This window comes from Hyperoodon ampullatus (assembly GCF_949752795.1).
Source record: "Hyperoodon ampullatus genome assembly, chromosome: X".
Taxonomy (NCBI): Eukaryota; Metazoa; Chordata; class Mammalia; order Artiodactyla; family Ziphiidae; genus Hyperoodon; species Hyperoodon ampullatus.
Genome location: NC_136913.1, coordinates 146,756,820 through 146,777,205, shown reverse-complemented (window position 1 = coordinate 146,777,205; position 20,386 = coordinate 146,756,820).

Below are 20,386 nucleotides of genomic sequence, written 5' to 3'. Positions count from 1 at the left end.
GATGACAGGGTTCATGGAGCATTGAGATGAAAAGGGGCATGGAGCATTGTGATTACAGGGTTGTTGGAGCTTTGTGATGACAAGGGCATGGAGCATTGTGATGAGAAGGACATGGAGCATTCTGATGACATGTGTCATGGAGCTTTGTGATGACAAGTGCATGGAGCATTGCGATTACAGGGTTCTTGGAGAATTGTGATGACAAGGGTCATGGAGCCTTGTGATGATGAGGCCGTGGAACATTGTAATGGCAGGGGTCATGGAGCATTGTTATGACACGGGTAATGGAGCGTTTTGATGACAAGTGCATGGAGAACTGATGTGAAAAGTTTTATGGATTACTGTGATGAGAGTGGGCATGGAGCATTGTGATGACAAGGGCACGGAACACGGTGATACATGGACCATGGAACATTGTAATGACAAGGGCCTGCAGCATTGTGATGAGATTGGAATCGAGCAGTGTGATGACAAGCATCATGGAGCTTTGTGATGACAAGTGCATGGAGCATTGTGATTACAGGGTTGTTGGAGCTTTGTGATGACAAGGGCATGGAGCATTGTGATGAGAAGACCATGGATAATTGTGATGATCAGAGTCATGGGCCATTGTGATGACAAGTGTTATGGAACATTGAGATCAGAAGGGTTTGGAGCACTGTGATGACAGAGGTCATGGAGCATTTTAATTTCATTGTGATGACAATAGTATGAAGCATTTTGATGATGAGCATGGTGCATTGTTATGACAGGGTTCATGGAGCATTGAGATGAAAAGGGGCAGGGAGCATTGTCATTACAGGAGTCTTGGAGCATTTTGATGACAAGGGTATGGAGCATCGTGAATGAGAAGGCCATGGAGCATTCTGATTACATGTGTCATGGATCTTTGTGATGACATTGGTATGGAGAATTGTGATTACATTGTCTTGGAGCATTGTGATGAAAAGTGTCATGGAGTCTTGTGATGACAAGGTCGTGGAACCTTGTGTGGGCAGGTGTCATGGAGCAGTGTTATGACAGTGGTAATGGTGCGTTGTGATGACAAGGGCATGGAGAATTGGTCTGAAAAGTTTCATGGATTATTGTGATAACAAGGGCACGGAACACTTTGATACATGGGTCATGGTGGATTTTAATGACAAGGGCATGTAGCATTGTGATGAGAAGGGCATCAAGCATTGGGATCACAAGCGTCATGGAGCTTTGTGATGACAAGGGCATGGAGCATTGTGATGCTAAGGGTCATGGAGCTTTGTGATGACAAAGGTCATGGAGCATTTTTATGACAAGGTCGAGGTGCGTTTTGATGAGAAGGGCAGGGAGCATTGTGATAACAGGGTCATAGAGCAATTTGATGAAAAAGGTCATGGGACATTTTGATGAGAGTGGTTATGGAAAATTGTGGTGTCAAGGGTCATGGAGCATTGTGAGGATAAGGGTATTGGAGTATTTTGATGACAGGGTTTATGGAACATTGTGATGTCATGGGTAATGGAGCATTTAATGATAAGTGCATGTAGCATTGTGATGATAGGGGTCATGGAACATTGTGATGACAGGCGTGATGGAGTATTGTGAAGACTAGTGATGGAACATTGTGATATCAGTGGTGAGAGAGCATTTTGATGAGAAGTGCATGGAGCATTGTGATGACAAGGTTTATGGAGCATTGTTGTGACACGGGCATGGAGCAATGTGATGACAGGGGCATGGAACATTGGTTTGACAAGTTTCATGGATTACTGTGATGACAGTGAGCTTGGAGCATTGTGATGAAAAGAGCATGGAGCATTGTGGAGACAAAGGTCACAGAGCCTTGTGTGACGAGGTCATGCACCATTGTGATGACAAAGGTCATGAAGCATTCTGATAACTGGAGTCACGGAGCATTGTGATGACAGGGGTCATGGAGCATTGTGATGACAAGAGCATGGATCATTCTAATGAGATGTGTCATCGAACACTGTGATGACAAAGAGGTGGATAATTGTGATAACAAGGGACATGGAGCATTGTGATGACCAGGGCATGGAGTAATGTGATGGCAAGACGGTGGAGCATTGTGATGAGAAGACCATGGAAAATTGTGATGACGAGCATCATGGAGCATTATGTTGACAAGATCCGTGGAGCATTCTGACATAAAATATCACTTATGAAGGAAATGTAAACATGGCGACACATGAACTGAATTAGGAAAGAGAACAGAGTCTCACATTTAGAAAACATACTTATGCCTGCTTAAGGGGAAAGGAGAGGTGGGGAGATGCAGAAAACCAGAGATTGATATTAGCACAGGTACCGTTGCATAATCCAAATAGAGAATAGACAAGAGCTACTCCTACCTCAGTGAACGGGACTCAACAGCCCTATTCCCGCAGAGGAATATATCTGACTAGTAAGAATCTTAAAACCTATATATTGATAAGTCTCTGTAAGGGAATCAAGTGTGTCTAGACCGTCATAAACACGTCAGTGAAAATCAGCTCAACCTCATTATATAAATGAATTTCAAAAACAAAAAAATAAAACAGCAAAATTCTAACACAATTCCTTCCGGTGTTCTCATGAAACCTGGAATGACCCTATCTAAAATGACAGCTGGATGAGACATAAGGCTGGACACTTGGGACTGAGAGGATTGGTGAGATTGGACGAGAAAATGCAGACCGTTTAAAGCAATAAAGCATGCCACCAATTCCATGGGTCCCAACTCGCCAGGTAAAAGGGAATATCACTACAGTTATAACATGTATGGGAAACGTAGAGAATGCACACACTGTGAATACGAAAGGATTCTAAAACTCAACTAATAGTCCCTTTCCTGGTGTTCCGGTTTGACTTTCCAACTGCTTTACTATCAATCTCCCAACTTGGAGAGACAGCACCTTTAACCTCCTAGTTCGCACAGATTGCCAATTTGGGAGAGGATGAAAGGGAAGAGGGAGAAGAAATGAGAGAGTAGCTGTTAGGCATTTGGACGGGCACAGGTCAATCTAATTTCCCGGCAGGAAGAAGAATTAACCAAAGTCTCAGCCACCCACCTGGAACCAGTATAGGTCCTGAACCAAAATTTTGGACTTGACCTCAGCTCACAAAAAACGAGTTGAAAAATGAAGGTCAGGGCACAGCAAATCACAAAATGGCAGAGTAATAAAGGACAACAATCGTCCAAAAATCTGTTGAGGGAAGCCTACGGGGCAGACTTGAAATGGAGCCAGAATAGCAGGAATCAGATTTCAAGAGGTACATTGGAATCGCCTTTAAAGCACAGGAAGAGGGGCACAACTTCGACAATGATGCACTTGGCCAAAAAGGGCGTAAGCGTTTTCTCCTGAATATATTCAGGAAAAAACGAAAATGCCCTTTTTGTCCACGCAAGCAAGTGGGCAATGCAAATCTGCACTACAAAGAAGTGTCACTTCCCACCGGTCAAAAGGGACATCCGCAAAATGTGTAAAACCAGAAAGGCAAGACAGGCCCTGGAGAACAGGGAGCCTAGTTATGCTGATGGACAGGATGTAAATTGCCAACTGCCTCTCTGGAGGAGTGCATTGTGTTCCCTAAAACAAGTAATCAACAGAGCTACAGAGCCAAGTGCACTTCCAGTCTAGGGAATATACCGTGGGAAAACTGAAAATCAATAAGACAGAGCCACCCCAAAATTTAGGGCTGCACTGCTTACAAGAACCTCAACTTGGGTACACCTTAAATATCCCAGGAAAGACAAAAATGGTTCAAGAAATTGTGTTACTTACGTATGATGGAATATCCCTCAGCCATGAAATCAATGTCATAGGGACAGTAGCAGCAAAATGAGTGGATTCAGGTACAATGATTTTAAGTGAAATAAGTCACAGAGAAAAAGAAACTTATCATAAGATATCACTTATGAAGGTCCTGTAAACATGGCTACACATGAACTGAGTTAGGGAAGAGAACAGCGTTTCACAGTTAGAAAACACTCTTATGCCTGCTTAAGGGGGAAGGAGAGGTGGGGTGATGCATAAAACCAGAGTTTGATATGAGTACACGTACCGTTCCAAAAACCAACTACGGAAGAGACAAGCCCTACACATTCCTCAGTGAAAGAGTCTCAAAACCCCATATTTCCCGCAGAGGAATATATCTGACTAGTAAGAACCTTAAAACCTATGTATTGATATGTCTCCATCAGGGAATCAAGTGTGCCTACACTGGCAGAATCATGGCTGTGAGAATCAGCTCAAACCCAGTATAAAAAGGAATTTCAATAACAAAACAAAAAAACATGGAAATTCTTTCCAATTCCTTCAGGGGCTCTGATGAAACCTGGAATGACCCTATCTACAACGACAGCTGGATGTGGCATAAGGCAGGACACTTGGGACTGAGAGGATTGTTGATATTCGGTGAGCAAATGCAGACCATTTAAAGCAATAAGGCGTGGCACACATTCCAAGTGTCCCAAATCTCTAGGTTGAAGTGAATATTACTACAGATATAACATGTACGGGAAACCTAGAGAATGGACACACTCTGAATACGAAAGGTTTCTAAAACTCAACTAATAGTCCCTCTCCTGGTGCTCTGGTTTGACTGTCCAACTGCTTTACTATCAATCTCCCAACTTGGAGAGACAGCCCCTTTAAACTCCTGGCACGCACAGGTTGCCAATTTGGCAGAGGATGAAAGGGAAGAGGGAGAACCAATGAGAGATTAGATGTTAGGCATATGGACGGGCACAGGTCTCTCTAATTTCCCGTCAGGAAGAAGAATTAACCAAAGTCTCAGCCACCCGCCGGGAGCCAGTATAGGTCCTGTACCAAAATTTTGGACTTGTGGTCAGCTCACTAAAAACGAGTTGAAAAATGGAGCTCAGGGGCACAGCAATTCACAAACTGGCAGAATAATAAAGGACAATTATCGTCCAAAAACCTGTTGAGGGAAGGATTGCAGGCGGACTTGAATTTGGGACAGAATAGCAGGAAAGAGATTTCAAGAGGTACATTGGAATCGCCTTTAAAGCACAGGACAAGGGGAACAACTTTGACAATGATGCAATGGGCCAAAAATGGCGTATGCGTTATCTCCTGAATATATTCAGGAGAAAACGCATACGCCCTTTTTGGTCGAGCAAGCAAGCAGGCAATGCAAATCTGCAGTACAAAGCAGTATCACTTCCCACCGGACAAAAGGGACATCCGCAAAATGTGTAAAAGCTAGAGAGGCAACACAGGCCCTGGAGAACAGGGAGCCTAGTTATGCTGATAGGCTGGATGTAAATTGCCAACTGCCTTTCTGGTGGAGTGCATTGTGTTCCCTCAAACAAGTAAACAACCGAGCTACAGAGACAAGGGCACTTCCAGTCTAGGGAATATACCTTGGGGAAACTGAAAATCAATAAGACAGAGCCACCCCAAAATTTAGGGCTGCGCTGTTTACAAGAAGCTCAACTTGGGTACACCTTAAATATCCCAGGAAAGACAAAATTGGTTCAAGAAATTTTGGTACTTACGTACGATGGATTATCCCTCAGCCATGAAATCAATGTCATAGGCCAGTAGCAGCAAAAGGAGTGGATTCAGGTACGATGATTCTAAGTGAAATAAGTCACAGAGAAAATGAAACTTATCATAAGATATCACTTATGAAGGTCCTGTAAACATGGCTACACATCAACAGAGTTAGGAAGCAGAAAAGAGCCTCTCATTTAGAAAACACTCTTATGACTGCTTAAGGGGAAAGGAGAGGAGGGGTGATGCATAAAACCAAAGTTTGATACTCGTACAGGTACCATTCCAAAAACCAAATATGGAATAGACAAGACCTACACCTTCCTCAGTGAAAGGGACTCAAAAACCCATATTTCCTGCAGAGGAATATATCTGACTAGTAATAATCTTAAAACCTATATATTGATATGTCTCCATAAGGGAATCAAGTGTGTCTAGAATGGCATTAACATGGCAGTGAGAATCAGCTCAAACCCACTATAAAAAGGAATTTCAAAAACAAACAAACAAAAAAAAACAGGGAAATTCTTTACAATTCCCTCAGGGCCTCTGATGAACCCTAGAATGACGCTATCTACAATGACAGCTAGATGTGGCATAAGGCTGGAGACTTGGGACTGAGAGGATTGGTGAGATTGGGTGAGCAAATGCAGACCTTTTAAAGCAATAATGCGTGGCACACATTCCAAGGGTCCTAACTCTCCAGATTGAAGGGAATATTACTACAGCTATAACATGTTCGGGAAACCAAGAGAATTGACACACTGTGAATACGAAAGGTTTCTAGAACTCAACTAATAGTCCCTCTCCTGGTTCTCCAGCTAGAATTTCCAACTGCTTTACTATCAATCTCCCAACTTGGAGAAACAGCCACTTTAACCTCCTGGTTCGCACAGGTTGCCAATTTGGCAGAGGATGAAAAGGAAGAGGGAGAACCAATGAGATAGTATCTGTTAGGCATTTGGACGGGCACATGTCACTCGAATTTCCCAACAGGAAGAAGAATTAACCAAAGTCTCAACCACCCGCCAGGAACCAGTATAGGTCCTGAACCAAAATTTTGGAGTTGCGGTCAGCTCACAAAAAAGAAGTTGAAAAACGGAGCTCAAGGGCACAGCAATTCACAAACTGGCAGAGTAATAAAGGAAAACTATAGTCCAAAAACCTGTTGAGGGAGGGCAACCAGGAGGACTTGAAAGCGAGCCAGTATATCAGGAAACAGATTTCAAGAGGTACATAGCAATCACATTTAAAGCACAGGAAGAGGAGCACAACTTTGAAAATGATGCACTTGGCCGAAAAGGGTGTATGCGTTTTCTCCTGAGTATATTTAGGAGAAAACGCATACACCCATTTAGGCCAAGCAAGCAAGCGGACAATGCAAATCTGCACTACAAAGGAGTATCACTTCCCACGGTTCAAAAGGGACATCCGCAAAATGTGTAAAAACTAGAAAGGCAAGACAGGCCCTGGAGAACAGGGAGCCTAGTTATGCTGATGGGCGGGATGTAAATTTCCAACTGCCTCTATGGGGGAGTGCATTGTGTTCCCTAAAACAAGTAAACAACACAGCTACAGTGCCAAAGGCACTTACAGTCTAGGGAATATACCTTGGGAAAACTGAAAATCAATAAGACACAGCCCCGCAAAATTTAGGGCTGCACTGCTTACAAGAACCTCAACTTGGGTACACCTTAAAGATCCCAGGAAAGACAAAATTGGTTCAAGAAATTGTACTTACGTACGATGGAATATCCCATAGCCGTGAAATCAATGTCATAAGGCCAGTAGCAGCAAAATGAGTGGATATAGGTACGATGATTCTAAGTGAAATAAGTCACAGAGAAAAAGAAACTTATCATAAGATATCACTTATGAAGGTCCTGTAAACATGGCTACACATGAACTGAGTTAGGAAAGACAACAGAGTCTCACGTTTAGAAAACACTGTTATGCCTGCTTAAGGGGAAATGAGCGGAGGGGTGATGCATAAAACCAGAGTTTGATATTCATACAGCTACCGTTCCAAAAACCAAATATGGAATAGGAAAGACCTACACCTTCCTCAGTGAAAGGGACTCAAAACACCATATTTCCCTCAGAGGAATATATCTGACTAGTAAGAATCTTAAAAGCTATGTATTGATATTTCTCTGTAAGGGAATCAATTGGGTCTAGACTGGCATAAACATGGCAGTGAGAATCAGCTAAAACCCACTATACAAAGGAATATCAAATACAAAACAAGGAAATTCTTTACAATTCCTACAGGGGTTCTGATGAAACCTGGAATGACCCTCTCTACAAGGACAGCTGGATGTGGCATAAGCCTGGACACTTGGGACTCAGAGGTTTGGTGAGATTCAGTGAGCAAATGCAGACCATTTAAAGCAATAATGCGTGGCACACATTCCAAGGGTCCTAACTCTCCAGGTTGAAGGGAATATTACTACAGCTATAACATGTACGGGAAACCTAGAGAATGGACACACTGTGAATACAAAATGTTTCTAAAACTCAACTTAGAGTCCGTCTTATGGTGCTCCGGTTTGAATTTCCAACTGCTTTATTATCAATCTCCCAACTTGGAGAGACATCCCCTTTAACCTCCTTGTTCTCACATGTTGCCAAATTGGCAGAGAATGAAAGGGAAGAGGGAGAACCAAAGAGAGAATAGCTGTTAGTCATTTGGACGGGCACATGTCACTCTAATTTCGCGGCAGGAAGAAGAATTAATCAAATTCTCAGCCACCCACTGGGAACCTCTATAGGTCCTGAACCAAAATTTTAGACTTGTGGTCAGCTCACAAAAAAATTTGTTGAAAAATGGAGCTCAGGGGCACAGCAATTCACAAACTGGCAGAGAACTAAAGGGCAAATATCGTCCAAAAATCTGTAGGGGGAAGGCAACGAGGTGGACCTGAATGCGAGCCGGAATAGCAGGAAACAGATTTCAAGAGGTACATAGGAATCACCTTCAAAGCACAGGAAGAGGGGCCCAACTTCAAAAATGATGCACTTGGCCAAAAAGGGCGTATGCGTTTTCTCCTGAATATATTAAGGAGAAAAGGCATACGCTCTTTTTGGCCAAGCAAGCAAGCGGGCAATGCAAATCAGCACTACAAAGAAGTATCACTTCCCACCGGTCAAAAGGGACATCCGCAAATGGGTAAAAAACAGAAAGGCAAGACAGGCCCTGGAGAACAGGGAGCCTAGTTATGCTGATGGGCAGGATGTAAATTGCTAACTGCCTTTCTGGTGGAGTGCACTGTGTTCCCTCAATCAAGTAAACAACCGAGCTACAGAGCCAAGGGCACTTCCAGTCTAGGGAATATACCTTGGGAATGCTGAAAATCAATAAGACAGAACCACCCCAAAATTTAGGGCTGCACTGCTTACAAGAACCTCAACTTGGGTACACCTTAAATATCCCAGGAAAGACAAAAATGGTTCAAGAAACTGTGTTACTTACATACGATGGAATATCCCTCAGCCATGAAATCAATGTCATAAGGCCAGTAGCAGCAGAATGAGTGGATTCAGGTACGATGGTTCTAAGTGAAATAAGTCACAAACATAAAGAAACTTATCATAAGATATCACTTATGAAGGTCCTGGAAACGTGGCTACACATCAACTCAGTTAGGAAAGAGAACAGAATAATGAAACTTATCATAAGCTATCATTCACAGCGGGAATGTACCCATGGCTACACATGAACTGAATTACAAACACAACAGAGTCACACATTTAGAAAACAAACTTCTGCCTGATTAAGGGGAAAGGCGAGGTGGGGTGATACATAAATCTACAGTCCAAAATTAGCACAGATACCGTCCCATAAATCAAGTATATAATAGACAGCACCTACTCCCGGCACAATGAACTGGACTCAACAACCCCTATTCATTGCAGAGGAATATATCTGACTAGTAAGAATTTTAAAACAGATGTATTCTCATGTCTCCATATAGGAATCATGTGTGTGTATAATGGCATGAACACCGCACTGAAATTCAGCTAAACCCCCTTATAAAAATAAATTTCAAAAGCAAAATGCAAAAACAGCGAAACAGAGAGAATGTCTTAGAAATTACGTTCAGGGCATGTAATGCAACCTGGATTGATCACCTTTACACCCACAGCTGGATGAGACATAAGACTGGACACTTGGAGCTGACAAGATTGCTGAGGTTGTGTGAGCAAAAGAACACCACTTAGAGCAATACTATGTGCTACCCATTCTGTGGCCCCAACTCTCCATGTTTAAGGGAATCTTCCTACAGTTAAAACATGCATGGGAAACCCAGTGGATGGTACACTGTGTAATCGGGAAAGTTTTCTAAAAGGTACCTCATTATTCCTTTCCTCGTGCTCGGCTTCGCCAATCCATCTGCATTACTAAAAATCTCCCCCTTTGGAGTGTCACTGCATTTACCCTCCTGTTGTGCACAGTTTGCAAATTGTGCAGAGGATGAACAGGAAGAGGGGAAACAAATGAGACATTAGCTGTAGGTGTTTGGATGGGCACATATCTCTCTAGTTTCCAATCAGGAAAAAGAATTAAAAACAGGCTCAGCCTGCAACCGCGGAACCAGACTAGCGCCTAAAGCCATCCTGCGGTATTGCAGCCAGCTCACAAATAAGCGAGTTGAAAAATGGAAATCAGGGGCACAGCAATTCACAAACTTTTATTGTTATAAAGGACAACTATCATCCAGAAATATATTGAGGTAAGGCAGTGAAGAGGATTTGAAAGCAAGTCAGAATTTAAGGAATAAGATTTCAAGAGGTAGATTGGAGTCGTCTTTAAAGCACATGAAAAACGACAGATCTTCGACAATGTTGCCCTTGGCTGAAAAGGGAGTATGTGTATTTTCTTGAATATATTCGGGAAAAAAATGCATACGCCCTTTTTGGCCAAGCAAGCCATCAGGCATTGCAAATCCACACTACATAGAAGTGTCACTTACCTCCGGTCAAAAGGGTCATCTGCAAATAGTGTAAAAACCACAAATACAGGACAGGCCATGGAGAAAAGGGAGCCTGGTTATGCAGATGGACAGGATGTAAATTGCCAACAGCCTCTCTGGAGAACTGTATGTTGTTTTCTAAAACAGAGCTACAGAGCATAGCACACTTCCACTCATGGGCGTGTATTTTGGGAAAACTAAAAATCCACAACACACAGCCAGCCCAAAGTGTAGGGCTGCTCTCTTTACAAGAACCTCGACTTCGGTACACTTTAAATATCCCAGGAAAGTGAAAAAAAAATGGATAAATATATTGTGGTACTTATATACAATGGAATGTCACTCAGACATAAAATCAATGTCATAAGGCCAATAGCAGCATAATGAGTGGCATTAGGTACGATGATGCTAAGTGAAATGAGCCACAAAGAAAAAGAAACTTATTGTAATATATCACTTATAGAGGGAATGTAAACATGGATACACATGAACTGAATTTCAAAAGAGAACAGAGTTACACATTTAGAAAACACACTTATGCCTCCTTAAGGGGAAAGGTGATGTGGGGTGATGTGTAAAAGCAGAGTTTGAAATTAGCACAGATACCATTCCATATACCAAATATGTAATAGACAAGACCTACTCATTTCTCAATGAACTGGACACAAAACACCCTATTCAATGAGGAGGAATATATCTGACTGGTAATAATCTTGAAACCTATGTATTTATATGTCTCCATAATGGAATCAAGTGTATTCAGATTGGCATAAACACAGATCAATGGAACAGGACAGAAAGCCCAGAGATAAACCTCCATACCTATGGCTATCTCATCTATGACAAAGGAGCTAAGGATATACAATGGAGAAAAGACAGTCTCTTCAGTAATTGGCGCTGGGAAAACTGGACCCCTACACATAAAAGAATGAAATTAGAACACTCCATAACACCATACACAAAAATAAACTCTAAATTGATCAGAGATCTAAATATAAGACCAGACACTATAAAACACTTAGAGGAAACCATAGGCAGAACACTCTATGACATAAATCACAGCAAGATCCTTTTTGACCCACCTCCTAGAGAAATGGAAATAAAAACAGAAATCAACAAATGGGACCTAATGAAACTTAAAAGCTTTTACACAGTACAGGAAAACATAAACAAGATGCAAAAACAACCCTCAGAATGGGAGAAAATATTTTCAAATGAAGCAATTGAAAAGGATTAATCTCCAAACTTTACAAGCACCACATGTAGCTCAATATCACAAAAGCAAACAACCCAATCCAAAAACGGGCAGAAGACCTAAATAGACATTTCTCCACAGGAGATATACAGATTACCAAGAAACACATGAAAGGATGCTGAACATCACTAATCATTAGAGAAATGCAAATCAAAAGTACCGTGAGGTATCACCTCACAGCAGTCAGAGTGGCAATCAACAAAAAAATCTACAAAACAATAAATGCTGGAGAGGCCTTTATTGGAGAAAAGGGAGCACACTTGCACTGTGGGTGGGAATGTAAATTGATATGGGCACTAGGGAGAACAGTAAGGATGTTCCTTTAAATAACTAACAATAGAAGTACCATACGACACAACAATCCAACTACTGGTCATTTGCCTTGTGAAAACCATAATTCAAAAAGAGTTATGTACAAAAATGTTCATTGCAACTCTATTTACAATAGCCAGGACATGGAAGCAACCTAAGTGTCCATCGACAGATGAATGGATAAAGAAGATATGGCACATATATACAATGGAATGTCACTCAGCCATAAAAAGAAGCAAAACTGCGTTATTTGCACTGAGGTGGATGGACTTAGAATCTGTCCTACACAGTGAAGTAAGTCAGAAAGGGAAAATCAAATAATGTATGTTAACAGAGATATACGGAATCTAATGAGGAAAAGAAAAAGATTTTGAAGACCCTAGTGGCAGGACAGGATTAAGGACACAGACATAGGCAAAGGACGTGAGGACACCGGAAGGAGGATGGGTAAGATGGGACGAAGTGAGAGAGTGGCATGGACATAAATACATTACCACATGTAATACTGATAGCTACTGGGAAGCAGCCACAAAGATCAGGGAGATCAGCTCGGTGCTTTGTGACCACCTAAAGGGGTGGGATATGGAGTGTGGGAGGGAGATTCAAGAGGGAGGGGATCTGGTGATATTTGCATATGTATAGCTGATTCACTTTGTTATACAGCAGAAACTAACACTCCATTTTAAAGCAATTATACTCCAATAAAGGTGGAAAAGGAAAAAAAAAAAGAAAGCCCAGGGATAAACCTACACACCTATGCTCAACTAATCTATGACAAAGGAGGCAAGACTTTACAATGGAGAAAAGAGAGTTTCTTCAGTCAGTGGTGCTGGAAAATATGGACAGCTATATGTAAAAGAATGAAATTAGAAAACTCCGCAACACCATACATAAAAATATATTCAAAATCGATTAGAGACCTTAATGTAAGACCGGACAGTATAAAACTCTGAGAGGAAAACTTACGAAGAATACTCTGACGTAAATCACAGCAAGATCTTTTTTTGATCCATCTCCTATAGTAATGAAATAAAAAAAGAAGCTAAACAGATGGGACCTAATGAAACGTAAAAGCTTTTGCAATGCAAAGGAAACTACAAACAAGATGAAAAGACAACCCTCAGAATGGCAGAATATATTTGCTAACGAATCAATGGACAAATGATTAATCTCCAATATATATAAACAGCTCATGCAGCTCAACATTAATAAGACAAAAAACCCAATACAAAAATGGAAGCAGATCTAAATAGACATTTCTTCCAAGAAGACATAGAGATGGCCAAGACGCACATGAAAATCTGCCCAACATCAATAATTATTAGAGAAATGGAAATCGAAACTACAATGAGGTATCACGTCACACCTGTTAGAATGGGCATCATCAGAAAATCTACAAACAACAAATGCTGGAGAGGGTGTGGAGAAAAGGAACATTCCTCCACTATTGTTGGGAATGTAAATCGATACAGTCTCTATGGAGAACAGAATGGAGGTTCCTTAAAAAACTAAAAATAGAATTACCATATAATCCAGCAATCCCACTACTGTGCATATACCGAGAGAAAACCATAAATCAAAAAGACACATTCACCACAATGTTCATTGCAGCACTATTTACAATAGCCAGGTAATGAAAGCAACCTAAGTGCCCACAGACAGACGAATGGATAAAGATGTGGTACATATATACAATGGAATATTACTCAGCCATACATATGAATGAAATTGGGTCATTTGTAGAGACCTTGATGGATCTAGAGACTGTCATACAGAGTGAAGTAAGTCAGAAAGAGAAAAACAAATATTGTATATTAATGCATATATGTGGAACCTAGAAAAATGGTACAGATGAACCGGTTTGCAGGGCAGAGATAGAGACACAGATGTAGAGAACAAACATATGGACACCAAGGGGGGAACACCATGGGAGGGTGGTAGTGGGATGAATTGGGAGACTGGGATTCACATGTTCACACTTATATGTATAACATAGATATCCAATAAGAACCTGCTGTATAAAAGAAATAAATAAATTTTAAAAAATTAAAATTGAATAAATAACATTTAATAAAATAAAACAGAAAATAAGTTTTTCCCTTCATATAGACGTCTTTATATAAATGCATTATTTCCATGTTTATATCTCTAAATTGAAGAAAAAGAGGAATAAATAAAACCTACCTTGAACCAAAAAGAAAAAAAGAAAAAAAAAAAAAAAAACAGAACCCACCATTTATACAGAGGAAAATTGTATCAGGGCACTTGTTCCAGTGGTAAAAAATTCTTAAGTTGGTCAGAAGTGGGAAATCATCTCCCATGCAGTCAGCAGCGCTCCCACCCACAAGGAGCATCCTCATTGCAAAGCTGGGGGACTATGTCGAGGCCTCTGTGAGTAAATGTGAGCTGTACCCCAGTCCTGCTGCAGCTGAAATCTTCCCACACTTTCCAGGTAAAACACCTGAATATGTACAAGAACTTGCAAGCCTAGAGGAAGGGCTGTGGAGCCACACCAGCGACAACATGCAGGCCGACTTGGTGCCAGCAGGCCAGCCAGGATGGTCCTGGCCCCAGATGCTCTTCTGGAAGCTTTCCATTTCCCTGCCTGAGATACCCCTCCTGCCACGGACCCCACTGCTTTTTTACTTCCTCACCTCTGCCTGGGGAGAAATTCCAGCGGCAGGTATGGGTGACACCTCCTCTTCTTTAGCAGGTGGCAGCCTGGCAACTCCTGCAGAAAGGCCAGCAGAGCCCCACTCACACTGGTCCACCCACAAAGCCACGGCCCCTCACTCCCTCCCACCACCACAGCCCCGACACTGCTGACGGGGCAGAGAATATGGCGTCAGGCACAGCTACAGGAGCTCTTGCTGACTGGAGAGGTGCTTATATTGATCTCAACCCAGGCACACGTGGGGAGGGCTGGCAGGCAGTGTCAGGCTGCCCAAATCAGCCAATCCTCACCCCTCAGGGGCTCACAGTTTCAGAAAATGAAACTTGCTAAACGGGCCAGGCACAAGGAACAGATGTGGGCTCTTGAGAGTCAGGATAGACAAGGGGCTGCAGCTGCTGCTTGGTTTCTTATCATTTTATGTAGTCCATGAGTGGAAAACAACTTCAAGAAGACACTATCCTAATGAGAGGAACCCAGGAGTCAGAGAGAGGAGTGATGGTCAGTGGAGATAGAGGCCTGGTGCCCTGGCTGCAGTGGAAGTGTCTGGAAGACCAGGCAGAGAGAGGCTGCACAGAGTGATACCTGGGGTAACAGACCTGTCAGAGCTGCTGTTTGATAGTTCAAGTCCTGCTCTGAGGTGTTCTGTGTCAGCTGTGAGCGACAGGTGAGCTGGGGTTTCTCTGCAAGGTGGGCTATGTGCACAGTTCCTGTGTGTCCAGCCCTTCTGGGGTACCTGCCCAAAGGGAACTCCATATCCTGGGAAGGGCCTGACTATGAGAGCCCCATGGGCTGCTGGGTAGCTGCACAGGTGAGCTCCATACCCTGGGAGGGACTTGACCACGAGAGCCCCGTGGGCTGTGGTGGTGGAGGTGCAGCCCAGGTGAGCTCCATATCCTGGGATTGGCCTGACCACGAGAGCCCCATGGGCTGCTGGAGACCTGGCAAAGGATATCAGGACAGTCAGTGAAGCCACCGAGGTTATACATCAAGTAGCTCCTATTTCCTACACCCTGCTGGTCAGTCTACCATCCACCAGGCCATGGCATTCTGTATTAGACTTCAATGATGCCTTCTTCTGTATTCCACTCATCTCAGAATCACAAGAATTTTTGGCTTGTGAGTGGCAGGACAAAGCATGCAACAAAAGCAATAATGCTGGTCCGTCCTGCCCCAATGGTTCAAAAATCCCCACACCATCAATGGGGAAATGTCCTCTAAAGACCTAAAAGTTCTACCTCTGTAAAAGGGAACCCTCCTTCAATATGCAGATGACATTCTGATCGCCAGGCCTACTAAAGACGCCTCTGAACTACCTAGCCAAGAAAGGATAGAAGGTGTCCAAGGAAAAGGCTCAAATATCCCAGGCTAAAGTGACATTCCTGGGCTTCATTCTCACAGATATTCGGAGAAACGCATCCCAGGATAGGGAAGAAGCCATTTGCAGCCTTACCTCTTCTAAAACTAGAAGACAGCTTAGGGGTTCCTGGGGAGGCCAAGGTTTCCTTCATCTGGATCCCTAACTACAGTCTAATAGCTGGGCCTCTACATGAAACACTGACACGAAAAGATGATGATCCTTTTTAATAGAATCCAGAAGCAGCCTTTCAAGAATGGAAAGAGCAGTCAATTCAGGCCCTTGCCCAGGAACTCCCTAATTTAGCTAAACCCTTTGACCTTTACATACCCGGTCAAAGGTTAATCGCCCTTGGAGCCTTAATGCAAAAACTGGGACCACTTGAAATGGAGCAACACAAGAATGCCCTTGAGGTATGATAAACTATGGTCACCAAGGGCTTTGCCCACCGCTCCATCAGGCTAGGATACTGGGGTATCTAAAAAGCTGGAAATCAGCAGCCCGCAAGGCCAGCTCCCTCCTAAGGGAAAAGGACCCCACGTGGTGATCCTAACCACCCATCATACCCTGAAGTTACAGGGGTCGCTCTGTGGACACACTGACCTCGAGTGAGGAGGCCCTCCAACTCCAAACTCCAGAGAGACAAACGGGGGCAATGGGCCCCCAAGATGACTCGTGTGACCATCACTTGACCTGGAGTTTCTCTCAGAAAACAAGTCTGTGCCCCAAAAGAGCAGACTACTGCTTGCCGGACATACTGCACCCAGACGGGAGCTAATAAGCTTGGCGGGGAAACATATATCATGCTTTCACCATAGAAAACCCTACAGAAACAACGGTGATGGTGGCCAATATGACCGGCTGGACTGCTGACTACTTCAAAAGACCATTGACTCAGTGGACGTCATGGTCCTGGATCACCACTGACCCTGGACTGTCTGGGAGTTGAGCAGGCAGGGCTCTGACACATGGTGCTGTTTATACATTAATTCAGGGACCTAATTAAAGAAAGCACAGACTACTGGTCAGAGCATCTAGGCTGGCAAAAACCGTCAGCCTAAGGTCGCTGAACAAATGTGGGGTGGGGTGAAACCTGCCACCGCAGCATCTCTTTGCCTCTCTTTCCTGGACCATTAAAGGTCATTAGAATCTATAACACTTCCAATGCTGGTGTTCAGGTGGACGAGCAGTGAGGCAGGAAACCTTGGGACAATCAACCTCACCTGGAGGCTGCTGGGGAGAAGTTTTGCCCCGCCCCCCGTGTATGAGGGCTCCCACCTCAGCATGAAGCAGTTACAAAAGAGGGTTCTGCACCCTCAGCACCCCAAGAATGAGGAACGGGACAAAAAGCAGAGGAGGTGTTCATCACCGGCAACGTTCATTAAAAATTCCTGGGAGATAAAAAGAGAATCTGGGCAATAAAATAAAGTCTAACCTGTTTTTCCTTTGTGCTTTGTCTAATTTCACGTGCTCCTAGGGTTCCACATGCAGAGGTCCCACACCCGGCACTTCAGACCCGATTTCCTAGTGCAGAATGGCTGGGCTGACACCTCAGCTAGTGGGGTCCCATGCAGACTCCGCGACATAGAGCCTGAGCTGCAGGCAACCCAGCCCTCGAGAGCTCCATCCCCTCCCTCCTGCTGACGCTGCCGGGATCCCTACACAGCAGCCCAGCCCACAGCCCGCGGGGGAGTGCACGGTCTCACCTCTCCATTCTGTTTTCAAAATATAAAGTTTCCTTTGCTTCTGTACCAAACTCAGTCTTGATCTGTTGGCTCCAATGACACTGGGCACGGGGACTACTGTTGGGGTCCACTCTGGAGGATCAGTAACAGAAATTGAGAACATTGTAACTTCAATGAACAGATGTGTGAGCCAAACTGTAGTTAACATAGAGCAGTGTATAAGGCTCTGGTAAAATAAGATGTTTCTAAGACTTACATTTGATATTTCCATCACTTTATTATAAGCAAGTTCAGTGAAGAAGTCTGTCTTATTTGTCAGGTCAACATTAAAGAAATGAAGTGATTTATTCCCAAGGATGTACATCGAATACTCTTGGCTGAAGCTTCAATCTTGTTTTGAATGCTTTTCCATTGAAAATGATACCTCTCTTTCAGCTTCCCCATTTCTGAGAAGTATAAAATCTTATAATTTATTATTACCAAAGGGGAAAGGTAGGAGAAGGGATAAATTAACAGTTTTGGATTAACACATACACACTGCTATGTATAAAACAGATCATCAACAAGGAACTACTGTATAGCAAAGGGAACTACACTGAATATTTTGCAATAACCTATAAGGGGAAATAATCTGAAAAAGAATAGATATTTTTATTGACATCATCTATCAATGACAGATAAAATGTAAACTAAGCAAGGCCAATGGTGAACACTTCTGATCCTGAAGATTTCAATCATCTAAGGTTTGGACTCTGCCTATTTCCCAAGGCCATTAATGGACATATGTGTAGCCGTAGCTTAAAAATTCCCCAGTTTGGGGTTCGGTGAGGCACTGACTTGGAAAAATTCCTGGTGTTCTCCTTACATGCACGGGACCATTCCTACGGCTAAAACATGCCTGTCACACCTAGAGGATGGTACACCATTTGATCGGAAACAGTTTGGAAAAGGCACCTCATCTCCTTATCGCCTGGTGCTCGGGTTCACCCCTCCAGCATCTTTCCTAACAATTTCCTCACTTGGGGATATCAGCACCGTCAACATCCTGTTGCACACAGTTTTGAGTTTGTCCGGAGGATGAAGCGGAAGGATGAGAAAAATTTAGAGACAAGTCCTAGGTGTTCGGACAGGCACATGCCACTCTAATTTCCAATCCGGAAGACAAATTCATCAAAGGCTAGAATTTCCATCGGAAACAGAATAGGGCTAGAGGAAATCCCGCTAGTTTGTGTCCAGTTTCCAAAAACACAAGTTGAAAAATGGAACTCAGGGGCACTAAAATTCATGAAACTGCAGAGTTGAAAATATCTATCGTCAAAAAATGTCTTGAGGTATGTCACAGAAAAGGACTTGCAAGCAAGGGAGAGTGGCAGGAAACAGATTTGAAGAGGTAGAAAGGACTGCCATTAAAGCACAAGAAAAGGGGCTGAACATCACCAATGATGCAGTTGGCCAAAAAGGGCGTATGCATTTTTTTTCTGAATATATTCAAGTAAAGGCCATACACACATTTTATCCAACCAAACAGGTGGGCACTGGAAATCTATACTACAAAATGTATCACTTCACATCAGTCAGAAGGGCCATCCACATAAAGTGTAAACACCAGAAATGTAGGACAGGGTGAGGAGAAAATGGAGCCCTGTGAGGCTGATAGTGGAAATGTAATTTGCCAACGGCCACTCTGGAGAAGTGTACTGTGTTTGCTAAAACATCGAAAAAATGAGCTACAGAGCATAGGGCACTTGCACTCATGGGCGTATACCTTGGGGAAAACAAAAATCGACAGAAAACAGGCACCCCAACGTTTACCACCTCTCTGTTAAAAAGGGCCTCAACTTGGATATAACCTAAATGTCCCTGGAAGGATAAAATGGATAAAAGAGTTGGGGTACTTATGTAGAGTGGAATATTACTCATCCAGAAATCAATGAAATAAGGCCAGTTGTAACAACTCTGGAGGAGTTACATACGATCATTCTAAGTGACATATGACAGAAAGAAAAAGACACATATCATAAGATGTCACTTAAAGGTGGAATCAAAAATGGCTACACATGAAATAAATTACAAAACCGAAACATAGTCAAATATGTGGAAAATAGACATAAGGCTGCTAAATGGAAAAGGTGGTGAAGGGTGAGGTATTATCCAGTAGGTTGAAATTAGCAAAGACACCATTCCAAGTACCAAATTGAATAACTGACAAGGCCTACATGATACCTCAAAGAACTGCACTCAGCGCACTCAAGTCACTGGAAAATAATATATATGACTGGTAAGCATCTAAAAAAGAATTTATTGTTTTCTCACAGTACATGAATCAAGTGGATGTACAGCAGCAAAAAACAGAGCTTTGAAAATCAGCTGTAACCCATATAAAAATAAATTTAAAAATATTTATAAAAACAGTGAGACAGCCAAAACTTCTTACAACTTTTGTTGAAGGGCTACGATGTAACATGGATTGAACACATGTAGACCAACAGCAGGATGATATATAAGGCAGGAAGCTATGCACGCTAAGAGATGTTAGAGAGGCTGTGTGAGTAAAGGCAGACCTTTTAAAATAATACTGCCTGATTCCCATTCCTTGGGTCCCAAATCTGCAGGTTCAAGGGAATCTTCTGACAGC